The sequence below is a fragment of the Saccostrea cucullata genome, unplaced genomic scaffold (genome assembly GCF_032062105.1).
Source record: "Saccostrea cucullata isolate Sc308-1 unplaced genomic scaffold, CSIRO_AGI_Scuc_v1 ctg10121, whole genome shotgun sequence".
Lineage (NCBI taxonomy): Eukaryota > Metazoa > Mollusca > Bivalvia > Ostreida > Ostreidae > Saccostrea > Saccostrea cuccullata.
In genome coordinates this window covers 25,966-48,137 of record NW_026933913.1, presented here as the reverse complement: position 1 = coordinate 48,137, position 22,172 = coordinate 25,966, and the positions used below count along the sequence as shown (strand labels likewise).

The window sequence follows — 22,172 nt, the reverse complement described above, 5'->3', positions numbered from 1 at the left end:
AGTTCTAACAACTTGCTAGTTCTTCTCCTTAAAAACACATTAGTATTTGTCATACAAAATAGTAGCAGAAACATGTACAAATAAGAGTCAATAATATATCTAGCTAAATCTACAAGACTCATTTATTAATTTATGAGCAGCGGAAAAAATGCCAATGTTTACTTAAATTAAAAGATTTTTGTTGCCCAATGACAGTAGGTGTACATCCATGTCTACATTAAATCAAAAAAATTTCTTCGAGCATTTAGGTATTCTTTTTCGATTGTAAACATTATTAAAGTATAATAAAGTAAATGTTAATTAAATTTTCAAATTTTCAATAAGGTGTGCGTGTTCCGAATTCGCCTAAATTTTATTTATTTATTTATTTATTTATTTTTTATTTTATGGAAAATTCTTTATTTGACTGCACGAATCACTTTCCATTATACATGTAATATTTTTGTCTATTTGCAAAATTCTTTTATATAGATACATGATTTGCTACCCTGTGGGCTGAAAATATATTTTTATATCATTTAAAAAGAATTGAATGCTTATTGATATTTTTCTGATAAATATTTATCAAAGGTTTTTTTTTTCATATGTGTACATAACTAAAAGGGTATTCCTTTAACATTTAACAAATTTAAAACAAAACAAAAAGAAAACAATAGACAAACGATCCAAAAATATGCATTCTTTCTGGATTTAACAACTTGCTGTCGAACTATAAACAAGGATCTCACATCAGAAGTACAAACCGATCAAATTATGTTCGGATCAAGTGCAATGGCTACCAATAAAAGGTGATGAGACCAGATACATGTATATCTATACGACTTGGTTAAGATCTAGTTAAAACATCGTCTCTAACGACATCCAAGACTTTATTTTATTATAGCCGTCGACGCAAAAAATTCCTCTGGTCTAACTTAATTTGCTATATCTGGTGATGTGTGTCAACATAGGCGATGTTTTGTCGTCCATTGTGGCCTTTTCTATCAGGATAAAGGAGAATTGGGAAGAGACAATGTGAAGAGTAAGGAGTAATTTTTATCTGTATATTTTTTTTTAACTTTTTGGATTTTCAAGAAGTCTTTATGTTGCATTTTATTCTTCGATCGACTTCTTGTTTAATTTATTTGATAAACAGAATCTTTTAAATTAATATATACATTTCGCGGTATTTTTATTTTTTATGTTGGTCTTTCATTTTTTTACCTAAATTAATCTATGTTTGAATATAATAGGTGCCTTTACTTTCGTGATTAGAGTTAATTCGAGACAAGACTTCTTTAAAAAATATATATTGCTTATGCTTGTAAATATCGTCATTTGTTTCTCTACTTGTATGGAAAAAGATAAGTACTTGAAGGAAATAGTAAATTAAATGAATATCCATCCCCTTGAAATTTAAAAGCACAAGACATTCCTTCATATTTCAAAAGTGCAGTATCCCCTATTTATTATACGTATATTATACGTATATTATTATTCCTGTAATTATAAAGAACTATTATTATTATGAAAATTTTAGTAAGATCGAAAACCAAAGGTCGAAAGCAATGTCTTCTTATTGGAATTGAAAATTGAATTGCTTTAATGAAGTCACCGGGAACTACAAAATTACTTTGCTATATTTTGTAATTTGTTATATTGAGTAGAAGGAATTCATCAAATTTATAAACATGTTGCTCGGGATCCAAGATAAATTTGCTTTTTCTGTGAATTCACAGTATCTGTCTTTGTACTTTACAAGTTTTACTGTGTTGTCGAGTACAAGTAGATAAGTAATATGAGTAGACAATAGCCTGCCTTACTGGGTTTTTTGTCACTGTTTTCTTGTTGTAAGAAGTTATTCTGGTTTTTATTTTGAAGGCAATTATGACAGTTAAAGCTATAAACAATTTACATGTTTATGCTGAAAATGTGTAATAAACCGTATAATGGGTATTTTTTACGTGTTTATAATTTTTACTGATTTTTACGAGTTTACAAATTATACAATCATTGTCAATTACCTTGTTACTCTTACGGGAGGCATGCTTTCTGATAATTGCTTAATTATTACAGACTGAAGACTTCAAATTATATTCATTTTTCAAGACTTTGACCCTTTCTACTTTTTTGTTTGCTTCAAGAAAAACGTCGACATTCTAGTACACTGTAATCTGCGTCTCCTGTAATTCTGTCAACTTACTCATGATGGTTGGAGTTGTTTCTCTTTACTTTCATTAAAATAGAAACAGGTGCGTGGTGCGCAATAATAATTATACTAGAAAACAGGAATAAATGCAGGGCATGTGATATATAAAGGTATTTAAATGAATAAACATATTATCATTTAATGAATCGACAATCGTTATCATGAAAACAATTTCGTTATTATTTTCACATCGGGTTGTCCAGACACATTTAAAACATGTATTTGTATGTTAACGCATTCATAAAGCTAAAACGTTGACCTGCAACTTCACCTCCGATGATTTTGATTTTTACTGAAATGCTCAATTCTTAAAATATATATAAGTACATAAAAAATCAAACCACCCTATTTTAGCCTTAATTCGTAATTTTTTGCAGCAGTAAAACCTGTTTAACGGTATGTAAATGATTATCAGTATTTTATCTTGATAAAAGTGTCAGAGTGGATAACGTTGGAAATTGTGTATTTTTAAAAAAAAAACTATCATTTAAATTGACAAAAATATGTTTATTATGTAATAGAGAGGTTTAGCAAGCTCACTTGTACGTGTACATGTACGGGTAAACTACAAGTTAGAATTTCAGGTACATGTTAACATTATTTTTCTTGTTTAACAAAGTATAACCTGTACTTGTACTTGTAAGTGTTTTAAATGTAAGCGTGGTTTACATTTAAGAATCATCCGAAAAAGCAATGCTTTTAAAACGTTTGTCACATTTTTACATTTATGCATATACTTATGAGTAGAAGAACATGCAGAGTTGTTATCTTTTGAATCGGTCAAAGCATGTTTCGATAAATTATATGTTGTGATATTAACTCCCTAAAAACTGATATTTTTAAATAGTTACGTTCAGTTTCTTTAATCAGTATTTGCACTAAATAATCAGGTGATAGACAAAGCACACTTTTTGAAAAATAAACAACAGTTTAATAATTATAAGCTACACGTTTGGACTTACATGTACTTGGCAATCTACACGTAACCTGTGTAAGATGATACGTAAAGAAATTCGTCATTAGCAAAAGTGATGACGTAATGCACATATTTCTGGTGCTAGACGTACACATAGGCGTACACGTTGGTTTGCTAAACTTCTCTATTATTTTAATGTTTTTTTTTTTGAGTAAAAATGGGAAGAAGTTCTGTGAGGACTTGATGAACATCGCTCGTACAACACCCACCTTCGAAATCCTGAGTACAAAAATTACTTCGCTAAACTAGCTGTAAATGCAGTTCTAAGTTTAAAGGTATTACAAAGGCCTCACTCAGTACAAAGATCCCTTTTCTAAACTGGCTGTAGACGCAGTTCTAAGGCTAAAGGTACGTCAAAATCCTCACTCAGTACAAAGATCCCTTCTCTAAACTGGCTGTAGACGCAATATTTTTGTGACACCCTATTAACATAGAGAGCTTTTTGATATTTTGTAAAAAAATAAATTTTAGGCAAAATCTTGTATTTGTTTTTAAAACCCTAACGTTACAATTATAAATGACGGCTCAATTTTAATGGCAGATTAGTTAATGTAAAGACATGCACACAAAAATAAAGCATTGAATAAAATATGATTTACCGGTTTTGTTTGTATTGGTCTCAGTTTTAGTGCATGTGGACTGAAAATGATATTTATATTTGTAGGGCAGTAGTAATTTAGACGCCATTCACTTAATGAAGAAATCTGGAGAGGGTTTACAAGACTCATATTAAGATGAAGGTTAGTTTGGTTGATATTGTTTGTCAATCAACATTTAAACTGAAGATAATATTTGATTCTGTGTGCAAACTTTAGTTATACAGACCAATATTAATCACTTAAATTTGGCGCAACTATAACTGTTATTATTATTACTTATGCAGAAAATGTTTAAAACTGATGACAGTGGCATGCATGTCTATAATAAGCAATACTATCAATGCATTTTGATTACTAGATGATCTTTTTAATTTTGTTTTTTTTTTTAATTTCCAGGATAGATAATTTCAAGGTCTTGATAGCTTATACACACATGAACACTGATAAAATCAAGGTGAACATTTTTAAGCTGTCTATTGAGTATTTGTGTGAAATCACATTTTTTTGTTGTGGGGGTGGCAGGGGGGGGGGGGGGTTCGAGGTATCATCAGACCCATGAATTCATGTCAGCCATGAAATGTAAAACATATTTACATGTAAGTACTCATTAATTCTTGATCAAGGAAATAAAATACCAACAGACATAGAGCTTTTACTCAAACAACGAAATTTTGTCCCCTCGAAAATATATGATTTTACAGTTTATACTGTACTTAAAGTATCCATACTGGGTATATCTAAAAGCTCCACGATTTGAATCTAATCAGTTCACATTCTGACTGATTATAAACAAAGTAAATAACAACAGTTTCAACAGAAAAAAATGAAAATTTAGATACTCCATTAATATTTTTCCGTACTGTATCCATGTTTATAAAAAAGTGTAGGTGTTTGGAAGGAAAGTAAAAGTAGATGAAGTTTTCAAGGTAGCAGGATTAGAACTGGAAGAAAAAAGAAAGATGAGGGATAAAGTGAAAAAAAATTGTAATTAATGGTTATAATGTGTTCATCAATAAGTAAGTGCTGAAAAAAAAATCAAGATTAGTTAATATTTTTGGCGCTTTTACATTTTTAAAGAAGGAAACTTAACTTTAAAAAACTGTGTAAGATCTTGGCATAGCAAATTAAGGGTCTTGTATAAACAGATATGCAAATCAATGGAAATTCAGAGTTAAAAATTGCATTCAAAATTTCTCTAAACAAGTGTCTCTAGTATTACTTGTATTTGGTGAAAAAGTTGTCAAACTTCGAATTTGATTTGAAAAGTTTTCTTAATTAACTTTCATCCTTACAGGCAATTAATTTATAACTACCCAGAGCAGCTGTTTGCTGATGCTGGTGTGATGGCCATTGAACATGCTGACTTTGAGGGAATCCAGAAGACTGGCTTTAGTCACCGGTACGTAATGTTTGTACATTTGAGGGACAGGAATAATTCTATTGATCATGTTTATCATAGGCAATACTGCCATATTATCTTTCTCATCATAGGCAATGCTGCCGTATTATGTTTCTCACCTGAGCAGAAGGCTTATATGATCTTTTGTGATCAAAGATTGTCTTGTATTTAGTCATGATTAGGGATATTATTATGCAATTATTTTCACATCATGCAAACTTAATTTTATTATAATTTTTGTGATACAAATATCCTCAGGCATGCAGATCAAGACTTCTAGGGGAGGAGGGGGTATTTATGAATTATTTTCCCAGCAAGGAATGAATATTAGAATGACCCTGACATTATTATATTTTAAAGTTGAAAATAAATTTTTGGAGTATAGAAAATAAAAAGGTAATTTAATCGTCTTGAGAAGAGCAAAGCAAGCATGACTTGCTTGGACATGAGCATTTTCAATCATCAGCCTTTGAGTAGAACACAGTTTTGTATGCAGAAGGAGGCAGTTTTAGAATGTGTATGCAATGTTCAATTACAAAATAATTTGGGGGGAAAGTGAAAATCTAAAAAATAATTTGCATGATCAAAGTACAATTTCAGGAAACATCAGCTTCTATTTCTAGGTGCTGAAATTGCGTCCACATTTGACTCTCCTGGCCATGTAAAGCTGGGGAAGTGTAAACTTATAGAGGAAGTTATGATAGGAGAGGTCAAGTTGATCAAGTTCTCAGGTAAGACATTAATTTAAAGTCATTACATTGACATAGTCATCCAGTTGTTAACAAAGAGAATTTTTTAGGAGTTTTAATATATGATACATCAGAAATTCTGTGGAATGAGTAAAATGTACAAAGGGCAATTGTTAAAGATTGCCTAAACTTTGAAGGTTCGAGGGACCTTTTTTTTTTAAATATATCTTTAAAAAAGAGATGACTCATATAACCCAAATTATTGAGGATGTGAATTGTTACATGTATATGTAGGGTAATCACAAAATCCACAAAATATAGAGCCACTTCAAAATCTAATATTTCCTTAGTCCAGTATTTTAGAACTTCATGATGATTATTTTTAGTGCACTTTTAAGATTTGATTGATATTATTTAGGTGTGGAGATGGGTGAGGCCTGCACCATTGTTCTACGAGGTGCCACTAAACAGATCCTTGATGAGGCCGCGCGGTCGCTTCACGATGCCCTTTGTGTTCTAACACAGACTGTCAAGGAAACCAAAACAGTGTTCGGAGGAGGTCAGTAGGACTCAAGTACTCCAATGTCTGTCCAATGTCACATGAAATTGTAAACTTTCCCTTGGTGGAAGAAGAAAACTTTTCCTAAGTATTAAAAATTAAATAAAATTTGTGCAAGTGCAAGTGTGTCAATCAAACCCATTCAAAAATTTGAAGTTTCAATAACTTTTAAATGAAATAAGATTTTGATATATTGTCGTGTGAAATGCTATTACAATAATATATAAGTTATAATATTATAATTACAGAAAGTATTAACTTCAAATCTTTGCCTATGCACCATTAATGAAGGAAAGTGTGTTTTACTATTGATAATACATGTATGTGGGTTTTTTTCTATGAATTTTCTCTGTTTTACAGGCAGTTCAGAAATGTTAATGGCAGATGCTGTCTCTAAATTGGCTGCTAAGACCCCTGGGAAGGAAGCTGTTGCCATGGAGTCTTTTGCCAAGGCACTAAGAATGGTACATAAATTTCAATTTTCATGTGCTTTGTTTTAAGCGTAAATTGTTATATCTGTGGAGTTTACAACATGAAATAAAGTCTTGGGGAATGATTACCACTTTACTATATATGTTTGCTACTGACACATTTTTTACTGGGTTTATGATATCTATGTTTGAGATTCTGAAATTTAACTCTATATTTATTGAATTTGTAAGCTCCTCTGTTGATCGAGTTTTAGTTATGTTTTCTAGAAAAAAAGATTGTCATCTAATGTTTGACTTCATTGATGACCATTTTGTTATCTTCGTTGTGTAAGCCAACTAAACTTCTATTTTATGTTGTTTATTATGTAACTTTCAGCTTCCTACCACGATAGCAGACAATGCAGGGTATGACAGTGCCCAACTCATCTCTGAACTGAGGGCAATTCACACAGCAGAAAAACACACCATGGGACTAAGTAAGTGAAGATTAAAGTTTAAATAGGGTGTCTTTCATTTCAGGCCTATTAGATAATATTTTTTCTGAGAAATGGGTAGGGGTTTATGTAAATTAATACACAAAGGGAAAAAAGTACAGCAAAAAAAAAGAATATACAGTAAAACTCCGATGCATTAAGTCATTTTTGAAAGGGGGAAGTAAAGAAACAAACTCTCATTTAAATAAAAAAAACATAAATGTTAAAATGCTCTAGGTTCTTATGTTCTCATGACCATAACTTGAGACTAGAGATTTCGGATGCTCATTTGTGTGTTTGTTTTTATTGTAGATATGGTAGAGGGTGAGGTGGGTGATATGGAGAAGTTAGGAATCACAGAATCCTTCCAGGTGACGCGCCAAGTCTTAATGAGCGCCTCCGAGACCGCAGAAATGATCCTTCGTGTTGACGATATCATCAAATCAGCACCAAGACCACGACAACCTGATCACAGGCATCACTGAAATCTTGGACATTAGAGACATTTTGATAAATTCACACCTGAACAAATTAATGTCCTAAATGTTTAATCAAGTAAATCAAACGTGTGAACCATGTACGAATTGTAATAAATTTCTATTATATAATATGTTTTATTGATCACTTCTGTATAATTTCCAACCTTTAATTAATAGTTTTGTCTTTGTGAGGCCACATTCAAATAATATTACAGTTCTCGGGCCAGCCCACTCCATCTGTTTTGAGGTAGCAGTATTTCAAATTTTATTGTTATTATAATAAAATGAAAAGTTAGTAGATGTGGTGGGGAAACCAATATGGACAAAAAAGAAGTTTCTGTTAGTTTATTATGTACTTGTGCTTGAATATTGCTTTTGGAAGATATTTTCAAAGAGTCGGTTAGCGCTGCTACATTTAAAATGCATTTGAAGTTATGCCTATGATGTTCACACTTTGATCAGCAACGGATAGTGCAGACCTATTGATCAGACTAGGAAAGTACATTTACAAGGGGTAATCAAAAAGTTCGTGGATTGAGGCTGTAAAATTAGTACTTATGTACATGTAGTCTGCTTTCAAAATTTATAAGGAACGTAACAAACAAATTTAAAATGTTGAAAATTTGAGCTTGATACGTTCATTATTTGCCAAATTATCATAAAATAAAAACGACATTATATGATCACCTGGCAACGTCGCTGTTTAGTTTCATGATGTCCGATACCGTCATTGTTTTTTAATGCCCGCTTCTTCTACCTCATACACTTATGTTGATGAGATTCCCTGGAGCTGAGTATCGACTAAATCCCGTCATTTTTATTCGACTTTACAATGTCAACAGCAACTTTCAATGGAGTTCAATATCTACAAAATGATCCAGCGTCATTTTTTGACTTGATTGATTTTTTACTCCTTGACAACAAATCGACTTTAAGGTTTCGTCAAAGGTCAAATTGTCCAAAAATTAATTTTACAATATAGCCCCAAAACTATGTGAGGAATAAAAATAAAACTTTTACAGTTTATAAATTTTTCATTGATTAACAGATATAAAGTATCACTTGATAAAAAAAATACTTGGAATAATATTAATTGAGAAAAATTCTTCTTAAAAATGCATATGTTTAAAAAAAAAACACCTAATTAATTCCATGCACTTAGTGAAAACCATCATTGCAGAAACAAAATATCTTTATAAATGAAGGACAAGTTGGACTTGGATGGCCTCTGGAAAGTTGTTTTCCCAGTTTATTTTGTCCAAATGTTAAGACTTGAAAGTGAAAGTACATTGAAAATGGAGGATTCTATAGGGGTCTTGTCTTTATAAATATCATGCTTTCAATAACAGCCTTTCAGAGACCATTCAGGTCCAACTTGCCCTTCAATGATAAACATATATTATTTCTACAATGTTGGGTTTCACAAAAAGGACAGAATTAAGCAGATGACATTTTCTTTAAATATGCACATTTTCTGATACTTTTCTGATACAATTTTTCTCAAAAAATATCTTTTTTAAATTATTTGTTACAATGTATCAAGTGATACTTTCTATCTATTAATCAATGATATATTTATAAACTGTAAACGTTTTGACTTTATACCACACATAGTTTTGGAACTATTGTAAAAATAATTTTTTGGACATGTTGACCTTTGACGAAACCTTAATCTGCATTCCTCCGCTATCTGAATTTATTTTGGCATCAAAAGACAAGTATTCTTGACACAAATCATTTCTCTGTAGCCAAGTTAAACATTTTCTAGGTGTATACCAGTTCTCTTTGGGGCAAAACTATATAGAGTGTTGGAAAAGGACCCCCCCCCCCTTTTGAAGTCATGTATCCGTGAACAATAAAAAGAATCACTATTTTATAGAAGATTATGGTATTAAAAAATACCCCACTCATATACTTTATCTTCAACAAATTGATTAAAAAACCCTCCCTCCTGTAACTGTACATGTATTTGGAGAAAATCGGCCCGAGATCAATAGAATTATAAAGGAGATATGTGAACTTAGCGTGCAGAAAGCCCACTAGCTTCAGATATATAAAATTATATTCAAATTGTGAATTTAGTATTTAGTATTTAGAGTAAAATTCTTATCATTGATTTTTATGAAATCATGATAAACAAGAAGTTTTGAGGAAAATTTTTCGTTAAAATTTATTCTTTTATCTAAAAAAGATAATGTGGTATGTTGCAACCACTATTGAAGTAACGACCACTATTGAAATAATTATATCAATAGTGGTTGAGAGTGCATTTCAATAACAAACATAGGTTAATGACCACTATTGAAATACACTGAACCAAACTTCTAACTGTTCACCTAACATTTTTTAAGAAGTTTTAAAGAACAAATGCATACAATAGATAATTTCATTAATTCATGGTTAATGATGCATATTTAAGTTCGATGTTGCGTAAATTTCATGTAAATATCTCGTCAGAATTTTAAGCAAAGTGTCAAGGAAATAATGTACCCTCAAAATGAAAATTCACACAAAAAATCTCTATGTAGTAAGACCACCACTCGCCCTAATTACTACAAGACAATCTTTACAATCTTTACTGTAGGATACCATGTTTCAATGAATAGGAGATTGACCCATCTGCTGCCACACCTACTGCATATATAGATCTTTACAAACCGCGTTGAAATTGTGTGGAAGGGGGGGGGGGCTTTGACATTCCTTATAAAAATCCCAAATGTGTTCAATGAGATTCAGATCACACAGATGCCTTTTGGTCAATATCCTATAGGGTGTTTAGTATATACGTACCGTAAGTGCACCGATTTAAGAATGCTTCAGACTGCTTGAGCTGATATTATACTGTGACGAGCACCGATTTCTTATCATTTTCATACGATTGAAATTGTCTGTTTTCATGTTTCTAAGATTGTTTCAGGACAATTTAACACTCTTTTAACGCCTGGTGTAACGCGAAATTTTGGCCTAAGACGAAGATAAAGGTCACTTCCGGTTTGGTTAGATTTTGTCCAAAACTTTCAAATTGTGATAAATTGACGGTGAAAAATGACCCACAGCCTATAGAAAAATGTGTTTCAATGGGTTTTGATATTGGTTGTTAATTTTTAAAAGTAATAACAAGGTCAATTAAACACTAAAATAAAAGTGAGTAAAACGTGGTGCAAGGATGGTCCAGATATCAACATTCCAACGGCTCTCCCTTCTATCAAAATGGTCATTTTTCCAATCTTTTGTTTTTTTTTTAGTGAAACCAGTATTTCAAATTTGATAATGATCAGAAAAAGATGCTAATTACCCGAAACACGTGCCGCAAAGTAAAGATATAATGTTTTTAAGCTTCGTCACGGAACATTGGTTTTCATCTGTGAAATCTGATTTTCTTTCTACGATTGTTAAGAAGACTCATTTGTTGTAATAATTTGAAAATATCATACCATTCTATGAAGGAGTTTTAAATAAACACATTTATTAATTGAACACATAGAAGTTTAGTAAAGTGTACAAACACTATTGAAATGATTATTTCAATAGTGTGCTAGAGTGCATCTCAATAACATAAATAGTATGTAACAGAAATACGACCACTATTAAAATAATTAGTTCAATAGTTGATGAGAGTTCATTTCAATACCATACATAGGTTACAACCACCATTGAAATAATGTTCAATATTGAAATAAAGTTTTCAATAGTATTGAAATAATGATTTTAAAAGTGATTTAAATAATTATTTCGATAGTTGCTGATAATTAATACTAAAACCACATTGCAAGACTTATTGTAATAACTTAACTATAAAACCTAGTAGTAACTTCCCCAGAAACTGCTTTTTAATGTCTTGACGAGTAGACATGGGCTTTATTATTCGTATTTGTAGTATAGGTAATCCCATGAATATAAGAAACAATTTAGTTCTATACTTAATTCTTTTTATCAAAAATACTTTTTTTTTCATTTCGATTCGGCCATATTGAATTATAGGTCAGTCAGTATAATACAGAGTATCCGTGTATTAATTGAAATTTCTAGAAAAAAAGGAAACAAAACAACTTTTGTTATCATATTTTAAACTCAGTAAATTAGTTAATTGTGTTAGAAAACAGTATTGGTAATTCATCCTTATATTTGTTTTTATTTTTGGGATATTTCAGTAGAGATTACAATGTGGTTTTGATATTGAAATCATTTTCAGCAACTGCATGTATTAATCATTTTAATATCCATTAAAATCATAGTTTTAAGCACTATTGAAATCAATATTTCAATCACTTTTAAAATCTATATAATGTTAATCACTATTGAAATATTTATTTTAAATGTAAACCTCAGTTCAACAGTGGTTGTAACTTATGTCAATTGGTATTGAAATCCACTCTCAACCACTATTGATATAATTCTTTCAATAATTGCCGTATTTCAATAGTGAATGCATGCTATGTTTATAATTGAAATGCACACTCAACCACTATTGATATAATTATTTCAATAGCGGTTGTATTTCTATGGTGGTAATTACCTATGTTTGTTATTGAAATGCACTCTCAACCACTATTGATATAATTATTTCAATAGTGATTGTATTTCAATGGTGGTTACAAACTTTGTTTGTTATTGAAATGCACTCTCAACCACTATTGATATAATTATTTCAATAGTGGTCGTTATTTCAATAGTGGTTGCAACATAGCACGCTAATCACTGCGCTACACAAGTCCTGATGGATTGTGGCATTTAAATCATGTTTGTGATATGACTATTGACTTAAGGGACTTCAAATATTTCTCGAAAAGATACGAAAGTTATGTCATAAAATCATATTTTTAAGATATAGTAGGTCTTTGCTCCATAATTTGGAAACCAAAATATGTATGTTTGTGTACCAACTCTAAGGATTAGTTTAAAAAAAAATGGAGAGAAGACCCACTCATATCGAAAAATAGTGTTATAGTGTGAAAAATGACTCGCTTTGTCGTCTTTCGAGTGTGTATAATATTTCATACTGTAACCGAGCAGTTAATGGCAAATGATGACTCAGATGTTGGTATCCGTTTTATTTATTGAAGAATTAGAATAAAGACATTGACCTATAACAAAATGAAAGAATACATTAGAAAAAAATGCATATAGTTTCATAAACATTGACAATAAGTTACCGTTTATGCAGTATACACATAGAAGATAGAAAAATGTACTTTAGCAAAATGAACTTTGAACTTAAAGACAAAATATAAGAATTAACTGAGACAAGTTTAACTGCAAAAATACGATAAAGTATAAACTCCGCAATTAAAATAATATGCCAACCCCAAATCTTTAATAGTAAAGTAACAGATAATCAAATATGAAAGTTACATACCACAAGATGCATCTGATATCGGCTGGATATAATTTCTTCTTTAAAAATGTAATACTGCCCAATTTTGCTTAGTTTGAACGGTTACTTATACTCAAGGTAAATTAAAACTATTGGATAATATCAAATGAGCCAATGAAATTGAAGATAAAAAAATATGTAAGATTAATTTAGATGAAACGAAAAATAGAATGATTCCAAAACGAATAAATACGTAAGATAAATTATAATAGTAAATTTGGTCTACCACAATACTAGGCAAATAACTTCAATCTTTATGGACCGGTCACGGTAGCTTAGTGGTAGAGCGTTCGCTTCGTGATCGGGAGGCCCGGGTTCGATTCTCGTTCGCGGCGACGCGTCATACCTAAGACGTAAATATGATTTCTTTCGTTTGAGGAACGAATTAGACAGAAATCAATTTCTACTTGGTAATAATAATGAATGGATTATTCTGGACATTTAAAGTTTTCAATTCGAATACCTGTTCAGGTATGATCAGTCATGCGGTTCAATAGAACCGGTTTTCAAGAGTATAGTGAGTTAAAGCCAGTTTAGGACGACACGTAGAGCTTAACATGGTTTAAATTGAATACCTCCAACTTATATTTAAAGAGGTAGAGCTACTTTGGGTTTTATTTGGCCCTGAGAATTTCTGAAAATTCAAAACCGCTCAGTTTAGGTTGCAAATGCAGTATTTATCACTTGGACTGTTGGTGACCACGTATCTATTAACTGTGACGTAATTTCACATCTAGTCAATGCATTATGACGTCATAAAATGCGTCATTTTCCTCATATCCTGTAAATGCCTTTGAAAATGACCTAATGATCAAGCGCTTTTTTCAATATTTCATATAGAGCACAACCTCTGATCCAAAATATGCCAATACATAATGAAAGGCCTATTTCTGAAGATCAAAAAACATGTTTTATTCTTTGGATCGTGGACTGTGCTCATATTTACATTCATTGCTGAAGGTAGTCAAATGCCATATTTTCTGCAAATTTCAAGAACATTGCAATTTTTCAAAGCCTGTTTTCAATTATATGGATTCTTAAAACGAAATTTCATTATAGAACATGAAAGCACCAATGGTCTACTTTGTTTTGATATATGAAAATGGAAAGAGGGTGGTAGACAATTACTTGATATAAGTATAGGGCCAATTTATGCAATAGATGGCTCTTGCTCTTTGTATCTTAATAATATGTGTGTTATTTTATATTGTTTGTTTGTTTGTTTATTTATTCCTGAAGTCATATGACTTATCAGATAACATAATTACATGTACAAGATACAGGATGTAAAGCACACAATTAATATACATAAATGAAATATTAGCCAATTTTAACTGAGCTTTATGAAAATAACCTGTGTATGTCAGAGTGAGACCAAGATAAGTAAACTGATTAACAGCTTCAACTTCCTCATCATTATAAAACCATTTAATATTCGGATTCAATCGACCAGACTTTCTAAATACTACTTTTTTAGTTTTACTTACATTTACAGATAATTTCCAATCATTGCAATATGAGTAAAGCACATCAAGCATTTTTTGTAATCCCTCAGGAGAATCGGAAAACAATACCATGTCATCTGCATATAACATTAAAAACAATGACACTTCTTGCAGACTAATATCTTGACAAAAGCATTCCCAAAATCATTTAAATATAAAGAAAAAAAGTAGTGGAGACAGTGCTTCTCCCTGAAGGACTCCTTGTTCTACTTTGAAAAAGTCACTAAAATTGTTTTTGTATTTCACATAACTTCTAACATTCTTATACAGAGACCATATGCTGTTAAACATTTTACCCTGAATCCCTAATGTTATGAGCTTTTGAAAAAGATAATTTCTGTTTATTCTATCAAATGCCTTACGGAAGTCCACAAAACAACAGTAGAGTTTTTTCCCGTTCGAAAGATGTTTATCAATTATACTTTGCAGTGCAAAAATTGCATCTATGGTACCAACCCCTGGTCAGAATCCAAACTGTGCATCCGTTAAAATATAGTTACTTTCGGACCATTTTATAAGAAATTAGTCTATTATTAAGTAGAGTCGTAAATCTTTTTAACATACAACTCATGAGGGTAATCCCCCTATAATTATCTGTTACATCTGGATCAGCCTTTTTAAGAATAGGTACTATTTCACCTTCACACCATGTGAGGGGAATATTACCTGTATCAAATATAACATTAAATATTCTTGTTAAAAGTGGACTTAATTCTTCATCACACATATATTTAAAATATTCATTTATCAAATTATCTTTTCTTGGCGATTTTCTGCTTTTTAGACAGTTTATAATATCTACAACTTCTTTAACAGTTATATTGACATCTAGTTCATCAAATACAGCATTCATATCATATTCTGTATTCCAAAAATCAGTATATGTAACATCTTTACAGACACCTAGATTTCTGAAATGTTCGAAAAAATCTTCTACACTAAGATTACAGTTATTTTGTGGCTTACGATTCTTAAAAAAATAAAAAAAAAAAACTCCCTAGGCGAAGTGCGCCTCAGGTATTCTAACTGGCTACCTTGACATCGCCTAAACTCACATCTTGCCCTATTCATACATTTTTTATAATCGTTTTTACATTCAATCAATAATTGTCTATTAAAATGACTTCTACATACATTGAATATGAAAAGTTTCTCTTTGTAAATTCTATACAGCTCTTTACATCTCTCATTAAACCAGGGTTTATTCGTAACTACTTCCTTATCTTTTTGTTTATTACAAATATTATGTTTACAATATGGCTCAAAAACCTCGTTCAGACAATGTGTAAAATTAGAGATAGATTCCGAGATATTGACACCATTCTCCATAGAGGATATTATACCATTTAAATTGTGTAAAACACTTTGTAAATTCTCTCTCATTTCAGATATATTATCTTGATTCCATCTATAAAAGTAACCAGTACCACTTATCCTATTGAAATTCTGAGAAATTTGGTCCAGTGGTTCTTCCATACATTTTTTAAAAGTAAGGAATATTGGTGCGTGATCAGACCATTCATTAAAATCAAGAACTTTAAAATCGACTAAATGACCAAACAATTCATAATCAACTACTGCATAGTCTATTACACTACATCCACGGTGATTAAAAAAAGTCAGTTTACCGTTAATATCTCCTGGCTTTCGACCATTACATATTCTCAAACCAAAAGATTTACACATTTCAATCATACGTTTACCAAAATTATTAGTATTACTATCTTCTGTTAAGTGCACTGGCATTTCACTATCTGAATCATAACTAAAAATATCATCCAGCGTTCTATGTAACACATTCGTAATTTTATCAGATTCTATGTAATCTAACTGAGTACCCACCCGACTATTCCAATCTCCAATTAGACCAATTAAACCCAAGTCACTTTAATTTAGCTGCTGCTGCTTGTCGTTGCTAGTCCATTAAATGTGTTGTGTTATTTATCATCATTATCTATTTGGTATCAGGAATGAATGGGTTTTAAAGGAGAAAAAAATGAAGTGACTGTTCCTTCGCCAAGCGCTCGGCACTAGAAGTTAAAGTCATATGTCTTTCGGATATGACCTTAAAACAGGTTCCGTGTCACGGTAGGCGCTGGCACGATAAAGAACCCTCACTGCTCAATGGCCCTGAGTGCCGAGTATAGGTCTAAATTTGAAGCCCTTCACCGGCATACGGTGACGTCTCCATATGAGTGAAAAATTCTCGAGAGGGACGTTAAACAATATACAATCAATCAATCAATCAATCTTCATGAGATTTGAGCAAGTTGTAGAAATTTTACATAAAGTATACTTAATATTAGATGAAATATTAAGAAAAATTTTGATAAAATTGAGATTTAATTTTCACCTTTACGTTTGTGTCGCTATGGGCTTATCCCTCGTCATGTTCACTCATCTCCTTTATGTAGCCTGGATTTTTCCCCGTGAACTTTATAACTATGCCCTGAACAGTATTATTTTTAAAATGTTAACCATATATGGTATCTTTCATAACTACATCTAATGGGGTGTAAGTTAAAAAGATGCAAATGTAACTGTCAATGTGGAACCATTCCTTTTTATTTAGGCTTCTGAAAATTCTGATACTTTCAGGCAATCTTACAGACACATTAAAACCTTGTAAAATAAAACTTGTTAGGATCGACTGGCTTTGACCTAGAGAAAAATCAGGATTCGAGATACTGTGGTTAATTAAAACACGGGAAATGTGGTCAGCTGTTCCTACTCACTTTAACTTATCTGATATATTTAAGATATCAGTGTTTGATACATGTAAGTTGTTCGGTTAAATTTTTTGGAGCAGTTGTCTTTTTAAGTACTTCTATGCCCTTTATTGATTAGACATGCATGGAAGATCGAAGATGCTTCTAGTGTGTTTCACTGTACCAGTAAGGGTTTCAGATGCAATATCAGCAAAGGAATGACTAGGTAAATGTTTTTGGAGCAGGTTAACATTTTTGATGCAGTTTTTGGTGTAGGTCTCATTTCCAAGTAACCATAAGCCATATTATGACCAAACTTGCATGAATGATACATCTAAGGATGCATACTACCAGACTAGCTTCGCATGCTGAATCTGATCTACATTTTTGGGATGAGTGAACAGGTTATAGTTTTTGATGAGCCCTATAATGGCCAAACTTGCATGGGTGACACATCCTAGGATGCATTCTACCAGCTAGACTTGCTTCAAATGCTGAATCTGATTTATTTTTTCGGATGAGTGAACAGATTGAAGTTTTTGATGCACGTCTTCTTTCATAGTAATTATAAGCCATATGTTGACCAAACTTGTATCGATGATTGATACATCTAAGGATGCATACTACTAGGCTTGCTTCAGATGCTGAATTTGACATCCGTTTTCCAGATAATGGACCAGGGTAAAGTTATGGGTGCAAGTTTATCAGCAAGAAACTATAAGGCCTATATATATTAACCAAACTTGCACATATGGATGCATCAAGGGATGAAAACTCTCCAACTTGCTTCAAATACTGGATTTGACTTACGTTTTCTTGATGGCCAACTAGTTTGAAATTTTTTGATAGATCTATTCCCAAGTAACTAAAAGTCCTATCAGATTTAAATTGCATATATCTTGCACTTTTAGATTTTTGGTTTAGTATTTTACTTTGCCTTACTTAGAGACAACATTCGATGAGGTGACTTCTGTAATCTCTGATTACTTACTAGTATCTTTTATATATTATGTAAATAAAATTTAAAAACTTATTTTTTAGCTCTACTAGCCAGAGACAAAAAGAGGTTATGCAATAGTATGGTGTCCGTTGTACATCCGTTTGTCTTATATGTTTGGGTTCATCTAAATAGCTAGGTACCTGAATATAGCCATACGAATCAAATTATGCAAAATCGGTTACTTTATTGCCTTTTTTTAAATTTGTATTGTATCTGTATTTTCTCTCCATTAATTTGAAATGTGTTTTCAGTGTATTTTTAAATTTTATTCCATTTGTTAAAAAAAAATGGAAAGACGATCCAGAAATACCAAATTATTATTAAAACTTTTTCAAATTATTTTCTGTGAGAAAAATGACTAAATCCAATTATACAAGATCACATGCAGTGGTTTTAAATAATGACTTAAATACCTTATATGTATACATGTAGTGTTTCGGGTACATAGAATGAAATATTTAATAATATAAGGGTTATGTGTCGTACTGAAACTCAATAATTTTATGCTTTATTGCAAGAAAAATGTGACTTTAATTTGTGCGAAAGACCACGTGAGTTTAAAAAGTGCGTTGAGCTGTATATTTACCATGTGTAACGAATGTATGTATTTTAAACAGACATGTTTGTATATCAATATTTTTCTTTCCTTTTTCTTCCTATGTATAGACATTGAACAAGACGGTCGCTTGGGCAGGAGGGGTATGCACAACTGTGCTGTGTTTTGTGATTTTTCTTCAGTTAAAAAGCGTTCTTTACCAGCACGAATTGCAAGAAAGTTTACACTATGCACCTGGATTTCAATGGCCTATTCTGAAGTTAAGAATTCAATGCTTTGGGAAACAGACTTTGCAAGGTTTGTTGACAAATGAATATAGAACTTCCAAATCATACAGTAACGGTAGAGTGAGCTGTGTTCCACACATTAGCTCCTTATGTCTCCTCCTGTCCGGTCATATACAGGTACAGTAACCGGAACGTTATTGTTGACAAACCAATCGTGTAAAATCGTTCGTGTATCGTGAGTGATCGTTCGTTTAACGTGCAAGATCGTTCGTGTATCAGACTCAATCGTGTGCGTTTTTAATCGTGCGAGATCGTGCGTTTAGAATCGTGTACATTTCGTTTTGTAAGTTTTTATCGGAATGTTATTTGTAAAATAAGCATTTCCCTTGTTTGTTTTTCTTAATTTATTGACTAAAATCCAAATAAAATGAAAAAGCGCAATTTACATAATATAATGCAGAACGAACTAATTATCGCCCGTAAACAAGCAATATTATATTGCTTGTTTACGTGCAATATTGATCGCGCCATTTGACGAGAACTTAATATTGTACGACTTACTATAATAGTAAGTCGTACAATATTAAGTTCTCGTCAAATAGCGCGATCAATATTGTGATTAACCATACTTAGATCTTTATCGCCTTTTTGAAAAAATCTGATTTTAATTATTATTTACTTCCTATTGTGGTCAAGATAATATTGAAATCAATTCATTGAAAATAAATATATTTTTTTTATACAAAGAAATAAACATTTCTCAATGCTTACATAACTAGTTAGTCGACAAATATACATGGACACGGCATGATTTTCGGGAATTTTGATTAATCTGTGTTTATCTCTTGAGCCTATTTGTAATTTAATTAATTTTAAATTTCTGCAAATAAAAAAGTTGAATAATTGGCAAGTTTATCAGACATTGAATCATTGGAAACATAAGGATAAAATTTGTAATTATAATTTAAGGCATTCCATGCTGCCATTTTTGATCAATCGTATCCCCCTTTCTGCATATCATGATATCCAATTCAATCAAATTATACGACCCACATACATGTACATCGTCTAATAGAACGAACAAAATCCATTTTATTGATCGGAGAATTACCTTAGAAATAATTATTTTTTATCTAAAATATTAATTCTTGCATATATTTAGTTACAGAAATACCATTTTCCGTTTTTTCTTCAAAGTCTATGAAATAATACTGATAATTCTTTGAAATCTTAAATAAGTATTAAGCCGTATTTCGTTTTGAAAATATTGATTCCTAAATATTTTGAACTATTTTGAGAGAAGAATCGTGCGTTTGCGTTATCAATTGTTTAAGATCGTGTAACGTGTAGAATCGTGAACGTGAATGATCGTTCGTGTAACAGGTTTAATCGTGCGTTAATCGTGCGGAATCGTTCGTGTAACGTGATCGTTCGTGTAAGTTGTCAACAATAACGTTCCAGCCACTGTAAACCCTGGGCCTTCGCTGCCGACGCAACAGGCCGTATCCTGTATCGGCTGTCTTAGAAAATCTAACGGGAGCGCTGAACTTTCCAATTTTCCTGATATTTCAGAATGGATTTGTGATTCCTGTGTTGAAAATTATCAAAGAATTACGATCTTGTCAAATCAGCTGACGATTTTATCAATTCACTACCGAAAGGCATTTCTTTTGGGCATTTGAATGTATGTGGTTTGCTTAGTAAACAAGCATTCTGAGAGTATTGCATAAGAAATACATGTCCCCTACCGGATTCCCCTTTTCCTTGAGGATGTCATTTTGTAATAGCGAGCGCAGCGAGCGTCGCGAAGAGACGCTCGTAACTGCGAGCTCTAACGACAACGCTTGGGCGAAGAGAAAATTCGGACTACTGCACATTCATTCTTTAGAATTTTTTGCTGCAGTAAATTTGACCCACAATGCATCACTTAGCAGAGTTGCGTTCTCGCGAGAATGACGGATGATGTTCAACAAAAAGTTTACTCGCCTTGATTAAATGGATACATATTTAAGATAAATTGTAAACGTAACTGTTTTCATTAACTTTCAGCACTGTTCAGTTTTTACTTGGTATTTGTAATTTACATACGACGTCATGTGACGTCAAAGTCTAGACGCACAAAATGTCACGTGCGGTGTGACGATCCTGATCTTTATTAAAACAATAGAAGATCGAGTGTGCGCTCGCTCTAACGGTCGCACCGTCAACATATTATGCAAAAGTTATGTCCAAGGTAAAGCTGCATGATTTTAGGTTGTGAATGCCTTAAACCTAATAAAATAATCCACATTAATACGAAAATTCAACTCATTGTTCCAACATCTCTCGCTTCATATTTATGTCGACCATCGGAAGTTAGCGCAACACGAACCCGATCTTAATAAAACGAAAGTGAAAAATTTAAAATGTTAAAAATCAATGAAGCGGTGCGAAATTCAAACTTGATCTGTAACTCATTAAGATACACTCACATACCAAAATTCAGTTCAATATCTGCAAGCGTTTAGAAAAAAAGTGCGGAGAACCAAGTGGGACAGACTGACAGACAGACGGACAGACGGACGGCTAGACAGACGGACGGACTGACAGCCGTAGAGGAAATCTACAGTCCCCTCCGGTTCACCGGTAGGGGACTAATTAGATCAAGTTAAAATCTTATTACGGAAGGGTTCCTTTGATGTTTTCGCAGTTACAGAAAGTAAGATTGACAACAGTATATCGGACTCTGAATTATCTATTAATGGCTATAGACTGATTAGACGTGACCGTGACAGACGTGGCGGGGGTATTGCCGTGTATATCAAAAATAAATTCCATGTCACCGAAGTCAAACAACATGATGAAATTCAAGTTTTAAATTTTTGCTTAAAAATAGGAAATTCTCCTAAACTTACATGCATAATGGTTTATCGACCACCCAATTCCAAATGTGAATGGCTTGAACATTTTGAGAAATATGTAGAGGCGACAACAACTTCTAATAACAACGTTATATTCATGGGTGATTTT

The 22,172-nt window shown here is 32.0% G+C and overlaps 1 pseudogene; it reads left to right on the top strand.

The window, feature by feature from the left end:
- Positions 1 to 1,928: 1,928 nt before the first annotated feature.
- On the top strand, positions 1,929 to 7,920 carry LOC134239645 (T-complex protein 1 subunit beta-like; annotated as a pseudogene).
- Positions 7,921 to 22,172: the final 14,252 nt, after the last annotated feature.